Genomic DNA, 8,420 nt, shown 5'->3' with positions numbered 1-8,420 from the left:
AGGGAAAGTGGAAGACTTTTGTACAGTTGGTGGAAATGCAAACTGGTGTAACCCCTCTGGAGAACCATATGGAGGTTCCTCAAGAAACTGAAATTAAAACTACTATACAACCCAACAATAAAACTATTAGGTATTTACCCAAAGGATACAAAACTACTGATTTAAAAGGGTACATGTACCCCAATTTTATAGCATCATTATCAACAATAGTCAAACTATGGAGAGAGCCCATATGTCCATCAACTGATGAATGGATAAAGAATATGTGGTATTCACACTCAGGTATCACCTCACACCAGTCAGAGTGGCCAAAATGAACAAATCAGGAGACTATAGATGCTGGAGAGGATGTGGAGAAATGGGAACCCTCTTGCACTGTTGGTGGGAATGCAAATTGGTGCAGCCGCTCTGGAAAGCAGTGTGGAGGTTCCTCAGAAAATTAAAAATAGACCTACCCTATGACCCAGCAATAGCACTGCTAGGAATTTACCCAAGGGATACAGGAGTACTGATGCATAGGGGCACTTGTACCCCAATGTTTATAGCAGCACTCTCAACAATAGCCAAATTATGGAAAGAGCCTAAATGTCCATCAACTGATGAATGGATAAAGAAATTGTGGTTTATATACACAATGGAATACTACGTGGCAATGAGAAAAAATGAAATATGGCCTTTTTAGCAACGTGGATGGAACTGGAGAGTGTGATGCTAAGTGAAATAAGCCATACAGAGAAAGACAGATACCATATGGTTTCACTCTTATGTGGATCCTGAGAAACTTAACAGGAACCCATGGGGGAGGGGAAGGAAAAAATAAAGGGGTTAGAGTGGGAGAAAGCCAAAGCATAAGAGACTGTTAAAAACTGAGAACAAACTGAGGGTTGATGGGGGGTGGGAGGGAGGGGAGGGTGGGTGATGGGTATTGAGGAGGGCACCTTTTGGGATGAGCACTGGGTGTTGTATGGAAACCAATTTGTCAATAAATTTCATAAAAAAAAAAAACTGAGAACAAACTGAGGGTTGATGGGGGGGTGGGAGGGAGGGGAGGGTGGGTGATGGGTATTGAGGAGGGCACCTTTTGGGATGAGCACTGGGTGTTGTATGGAAACCGATTTGACAATAAATTTCATATATTGAAGAAAAAAAAAAAAACTGAGAACAAACTGAGGGTTGATGGGTGGTGGGAGGGAGGAGAGGGTGGGTGATGGGTATTGAGGAGGGCACCTTTTGGGATGAGCACTGGGTGTTGTATGGAAACCAATTTGTCAATAAATTTCATATAAAAAAAAGAATATGTGGTATTACTTAGCCATCAAAAAGAATGAAACTTGCCATTTGCAATGACGTGGATGGAGCTAGAATGTATTATAGTAAATGAAATATGTCAATCAGAGAAAGACAAATATCATATGACTTCACTCATATGTGGAATTTAAGAAAAAAAACAGAGGAATATGGGAAGTGGGGAAAGATAAGAAAGGGAAACAAACCATAAAAGACTCAATGATAGAGAACAAACAAGGTTGATAGAAGGAGGTTGGGGGGAGATGGGCTTGATGGGTGATGGGTATTAAGGAGTGCACTGGTTGTGATGAGCTGGGTGTTGTAAGTGATGAATCACTGAATTGTACTTCTGAAACCAGTAGTGCACTGTATACTAACTAATTAAAATTTTAATTAAAATATATATATATATTCATATATATATATGAAGAGGTCCTGTAATGTCCATTCTCTGGGATGTGACGCTCCAGGGAGTGCCTCCTTTGTGTTTTGTGTGCCTTGGTGTTGAGTCCTAGCCACTCTTTACTTCAGTCTAGTTTACTGCAGAGTCTGTCTTTGTTGTGGATAGGATATAGCCAGGTGCAGTATGTTTTAATAAAGTGTGTGCCTGTTTGCTTGTAAATGAGACCTGCAATTGCCACCATAACTGAAGCCCTATGAAATGCATGGGATACGTGACATGAGATTGACATGGTTTGCCCAGGTCTTCTCGGGGTAGGGACCTGCAGCACTGGGACTGAGACAAGCCTAACTGGAATGGATGGATACACTTATGTGGGTGGGGCAGGGCTGGTGTAAGCAAGTTAGGTAGTGAGTGTTGGTACCATGTTGGCTCCTGCAGGTGGCAGTGTATTTTGTGCCAAGGGATGGGGGATAGAAATGTTGTGTTCTAGGTCCTTTGTTCCTGGGGGGGGGGGGTCTGTGTGTGATCCCTGCCTCTTGGAGACATGCTCTGAGATGAGTAATCATTCTCCTCTCACATGTCCCAGGTGTTTTTCAAGCTGTTCTTTCCATGGTGTATCTCAGCTGGTTGTTTTTATGTTGTCTCTTTAAAGTCTTCTGGCTCTCTCCCCACCCCCACCTCCTGCCACCAAACAGAGCCTGCTGATTTTTAAAATTCCAGGCACTAGGTCTTACTGGTAAAAGAACTCATGAGATTTGCTCCCTTTCACCTTCAAAACCAGATATTATGGCAATTCATCTTTTCTTTGAGGGCTCTCAGGTATGACAGTCTGTTTCTCAACCCTTCACTGCACTCTTCTCACCCTCTTGACCACATATGGCTATGGTCCGTTTAGCTCACAAAACATGACTCTGCCTTTCCTACCTTCTTTGATGTGGTATCTTTTCTACCTTTAGTTGTAGAGTTTATTCTGCCAGTCTTCAGGTCATTTACACTGATGTGATATCATCTAGTTGTATCCAGGGGATGAGGTAAGCTTTGGATCCTCTTACTCCACCATCTTGTAAGCCTTCTGCATTCAGACTTCTTTTTTTTTTTTAAAGAATTTTTTTTAACGTTTTTATTTATTTTTGAGACAGGGAGAGACAGAGCATGAACAGGGGAGGGTCAAAGAGAGGGAGACACAGAATCTGAAACAGGCTCCAGGCTCTGAGCGGTTAGCACAGAGCCCGACACGGGGCTCGAACTCACGGACTGCGAGATCATGACCTGAGCTGAAGTCGGCCGCTTAACCGACTAAGCCACCCAGGCGCCCCTGCATTCAGACTTCTAAAAAACTCTCTTACTCCATGAAAAAGTATTCTATTTTAAAATATACAAGTCAATGAATTTTTAATAGATTCACAATGTTGTGTAACTATATCATCATCTCATTCCACAACTTTTTATCATCTAAAAATGGAATCCCAATATCCAGTAATCAGCCACTCCCCACTGCCATGTCCTGACAGTCTTTAGTAATCACTAATTTCCTTTCTGTCCCTATGGGTTAACCTACTATAGAGTTCAAAATGGATGGGGCACCTGGGTGGCTCAGTCGGTTGAGTCCAACTTTGGCTCAGGTCATGATCTCACAGTTCATGAGTTCAAGCCCTGCATTGGGCTCTCTGCTGACAGCTCAGGGCCTGGAGTCTGCTTCAGATTCTGTGTCTCCCTTTCTCTCTCTCTCTCTCTGCCCCTACCCTGCTCATGCTCTCTCTCTCTCTCTCTCTCTGTATCTCTTTCTCAAAAATAAATAAACATTTAAAAATCAAAATGGAATCATAACAGGCTTTTTGGGTCTAGCTTGTTTCATTTAACATAATGCTTTCAATGTTCATGCATGTTTTAGCATGTGTCAGTATTTTATTATTTTCCAATGGCTGAATAATATTCTAATGTATAGGCAGACTACATTTTATTATCAATTCATCCACTGATGGGTCCATTGATGGAAACTGACTCTCAAATTTATATTGAAGAGCAAAAGACACATAATCTCAACATAATACTAAAAAAAAAGTTGGAATACTGGCACTACTCAATCTCAAGACTTATGGTAAAACTACTGTGATTATACAGTATGGCATTGACAAAAGAATAGACAAATACATCGATGGCACACAGCAGAAGGCCAAAAATAGATCCACATAAATACAGTCCATTGATTATTGACAAAGGAGCAAAGATTAGTAAATGAAGAAAGGAAATATCCAGAGAAAAGTGTTTTTACCAAATAGTACAGGAACAATTGGACATCCACATGCTAAGAAATAAATCAAGACATAGACTTTACACCTTTCACAAAATTAACTCAAATTACAACATAGACCTAAATGTAAAACACAAAACTATGCAACTTATAGTAGACAACACAAGAGACAACCTAGGTGACCATGAATTTTTCAATGACATTTTAGATATAACAGCAAAAGCATGATCAACAAAACACAAAATTGATACGTTGGTCTGAAATACAATTACAAACTTCTGTTCTGTGATATATACCGTTAAGAGAATGAAAAGACAAGCCATACACTGGGGGGAAAATGTGAATCACATATCTGATAAATGATTAGTATTAAAACATGCAAACTGAAAATAAACTTAATTAAAACGCAAACAACCTAATTACAAAATGTCAAAGGATTTAAACAGACGCATCACCAAGAAGGTGGTCAACATCCTTTATCATTAAGAAAATGCAAATTGAAATAATAATGAGATGCCACTACACACTTATCAGAATGTCTAAAATCCAAAACACCAACACCATGAAATGCTGGCAAGGATGTGGAGCAACAGTAAATCTCATTCATTGCTGTCAGGAATACAAAATGGTACATCCAAATTTGGAAGACAGTCTGGCAGTTTTTACGAAGCCAAACATAAGCTTACCAAATGATCCGGCAATCCCAATATTAGTATTTAATCAAATGAGTTGAAACTTAGGTACACATGAAAATCTGCATACAAATGCTTCTAGTAACTTTTTTTTCATAATTGCCAAAATATGTAAGCAACCAAGACGTCTTTCAATCGATAAATGTATGAACAACTTATTACACATCCATAAATGAAGTATTATTCAGTGATAAGAAGGAGTGAGCTACAAAAAGACATGGAGGAACCTTAAATGTATTTTGCCTAGTCAAAAACGCCAGTCTGAAAAAGCCACATACTGGATGAATCCAAGTATTTGACATTTTGGAAAATAGAAGTTTAGACGGGAAAAATATTATGATTGTCAGGGATTCAAAAGAAGGTGGAGATGAATGAATAAGTGGGCACAGGGTTTGTTTAGAATAGTAAAACGTTTCTACATGATACTGTATTGGTAGATACATGACATTTGTCAAAATCCATATAATTGTATAACACAAATAAAGAATCCTAGTGTTAAGTAGAAATTGTAGATTTAATAATGTGTCAATATTTGTTAATTAATTATTGCAAATATACAACATGAATGCAAGATATTAAAATAGGAATAACTGGGGCGCCTGGGTGGCGCAGTCGGTTAAGCGTCCGACTTCAGCCAGGTCACGATCTCGCGGTCCGTGAGTTCGAGCCCCGCGTCAGGCTCTGGGCTGATGGCTCAGAGCCTGGAGCCTGTTTCCGATTCTGTGTCTCCCTCTCTCTCTGCCCCTCCCCCGTTCATGCTCTGTCTCTCTCTCTGTCCCAAAAATAAATAAACGTTTAAAAATAAAATAAAATAAAATAAAATAGGCATAACTGTCCAGGGGTAGGGAAAGGAAGTATATGAGAACTATGTACTTTTTGCACATTTCTGTAATCTTACAATTGTCGTAAAAAATTCCAGCTAAAAAACATCTTGCTCTTTGGTATACATTGCTATGAAAATGAAATAACAATCCACAAATTGGGGAGTTTTGTAGAGCACATATCTCAAACAACTTCTTTTTTTTAATTTTTTTAATGTTTATTTTTGACAAAGAGAGAGACAGAGACAGAGACAGAGCATGAGTGGAGGAAGGGCAGGGAAAGAGGGAGACACAGAATCCGAAACAGGCTCCAGGCTCTAAGCTGTCAGCACAGAGCCCATTGCGGGGCTCGAACTCAAGGATAGTGAGATCATGACCTGAGCTGAAGTCGGACGCTCCACCGACCAAGCCACCCAGGTGCCCCTATCTCAAACAACTTGTACCTAGAATTCATAAAGAATCTCAAACACAATAATAATGAGCAGCATTGAAAAATAAGCAAAAGTTGTAACACTTTACCATATGAATGGAAATTAAGCACATGGAAGGATGTTCAACATCACCAGTATTTAGGGAAGTGCAAATTAAGCACACAATGAGATGTCACTACATCCTTATTAGAATGGCTAATTTTTTTTAAAAAATGACATAATCAGAGTTTGGCAAGGATGAAGAATAACTGGAACTCCCATACATTGTTGTTGAGAATATGACATGGTTCAGCCACTTTGGAAAACAGTTTGGAAGGTTTTTTTTTGTTGTGTTTTGTTTGTTTTTGTTTTTGTTTTTTTTTTTTTGTAAAGCTTAACATACACTTATCATAAAACCCAACAATCACACTGTTAGATATTTACCTAAGAAAAATGAAGACATGTGTTCCCACAAAAACCTATATGTGCATGTTTACAGTACCTATATCCATAATCACCAAAATCTAAAAATAGCCCAAGTGTCCCTCAATTGGTTAATAGAGAAACAAGTTGGGATATACCATACAATGAAATACAACTCAGCAATAAAAATGAAGAATACATTACTAATACATGAAACAACACCAAGTGAATCTCAAAAAGCATGATCTGAAGTAAAAGAAGCCAGAATCAAAAGGCTGAATTCTATATGCTTCCACTTATATATGGCATTCTATAAAAGACAAAACTGTAGTATGGGAGAACAGATAGGTTGTTACTATAGGATAGGGATGAAGGAGTGAGATGAATACAAAGTGGCATGAGGAATCTTTTGGTGGTGACATAATTAATTGACATCTTGATTATGGTGGTCATTAAAAAACTATGTTTTTTATAATTTATAAAACTGTACACCTAAAAAGTGTGAATTTTAGTGTATATAAATTGTGCCACAATAAAACAAATGTACCACAATAAAACAAAAAATTGTTGAGTGCAAAATCATAGGTGTAGTAAATACTGTTTCTGTAAATTTAAAAAGCAAAATATATACTTTATGATTATGCAAATGAATATACAAAGGACAATATACATTAAATACACAGGTGTGTGTGCTCCCATCTCAAAAGAGAGATGGAAAATGTGGATAAATAAAACAGGAAGTATGTATAAAGGAGACATGAACAGATATTCACAAAATGCAGGGCAGTGTTTGAATCCATAAGGATGATTAATCCTATCATTCAAACTATGTTCATCTAATGTATAAAAAGAAAAAGAGACCATAGTCCAAAAACACAAAAAGGAGTGGATGTGTGGTGATTAACTTTATACAGTGGAGAAAAAATGTAAGTCCATTCCTATGACCCAACAATTTCATTTTATGCTATCTAATTAAGGAAACATTTTAAAATATGCAAAAGGATGCCTGCTATAAAAGTATGTGAAATTATAAAAAAAAATACAAACTAAATGTCCACAATGGGAAAAGGCAAAATCAACTATGGTATATCCATGTTATAGGAAATTAAATAATAGTTTTTAAAATAATTAGGTAAAATTATCTGTACCAGCATAGGAAAAATAAAGACACTGATAAGTAAAAGACAAAATGCAAAACAAAATGGTCAGTATGATCTTATTCATATGTTAGTAATGAATAAAGATACTATACATACTTAAAGGTATAGATAAATATTAAAATGCATGGGTAAAGTTCTGAAAGGATCTGCATCAAATTATTAACAGTGAATTCCTCGGGGGGGTAGTGATTAGAATTATGGGTTACAGTTCAGGCAACCTTAACATTACCCCTAATGTTTAATTAATCTTTGCATGAGTGTATTTTTACAATGCTTTATAATTAAAACTTAGTAAAATGTAAACATCAATAATTGTTGTTTTATTGATACATTTGTCTCAAACATTAAGCTATTATTCAGATGTAAAGCTATGTCAGATGAACTTTGTTTATTAGATTTATTTTTTTTTCAACGTTTTTTTTTATTTATTTTTGGGACAGAGAGAGACACAGCATGAACGGGAGAGGGGCAGAGAGAGAGGGAGACACAGAATCGGAAACAGGCTCCAGGCTCCGAGCCATCAGCCCAGAGCCTGACGCGGGGCTCGAACTCACGGACCGCGAGATCGTGACCTGGCTGAAGTCGGACGTTTAACCGACTGCGCCACCCAGGCGCCCCTGTTTATTAGATTTAAAGTCAATTTTTAACCTGTGGCTAGACTGCAACTGTGGTAGGTAGGAATCTAACTCTGCCCCCCAGATCTCGCCACCCACTGGTGTACATTCCCAGTATAACCCCTTTTTACCTTGAGTGCGGACAGGTCTGTGGATATAATGTATGTTCTTCCCACAATTATGTTATATGGCAAAAGCAAAGGCATATTCTCAGATCTTATTTAAGTCTCTAACCAGTTGACTTAAAGTTAATTAGGAAGGACATATTCAGTGTGGGCCTAAACTAATCAGAAGCCCCTTAAAATAGGATCTACAGGTAATAAATGTAAAGGACCAGAGACTCTCCCCTTCTTGTTGTT

This window comes from Lynx canadensis, chromosome X (assembly GCF_007474595.2).
Source record: "Lynx canadensis isolate LIC74 chromosome X, mLynCan4.pri.v2, whole genome shotgun sequence".
NCBI classification, from domain to species: domain Eukaryota; kingdom Metazoa; phylum Chordata; class Mammalia; order Carnivora; family Felidae; genus Lynx; species Lynx canadensis.
This window is presented reverse-complemented; position numbering follows the sequence as displayed.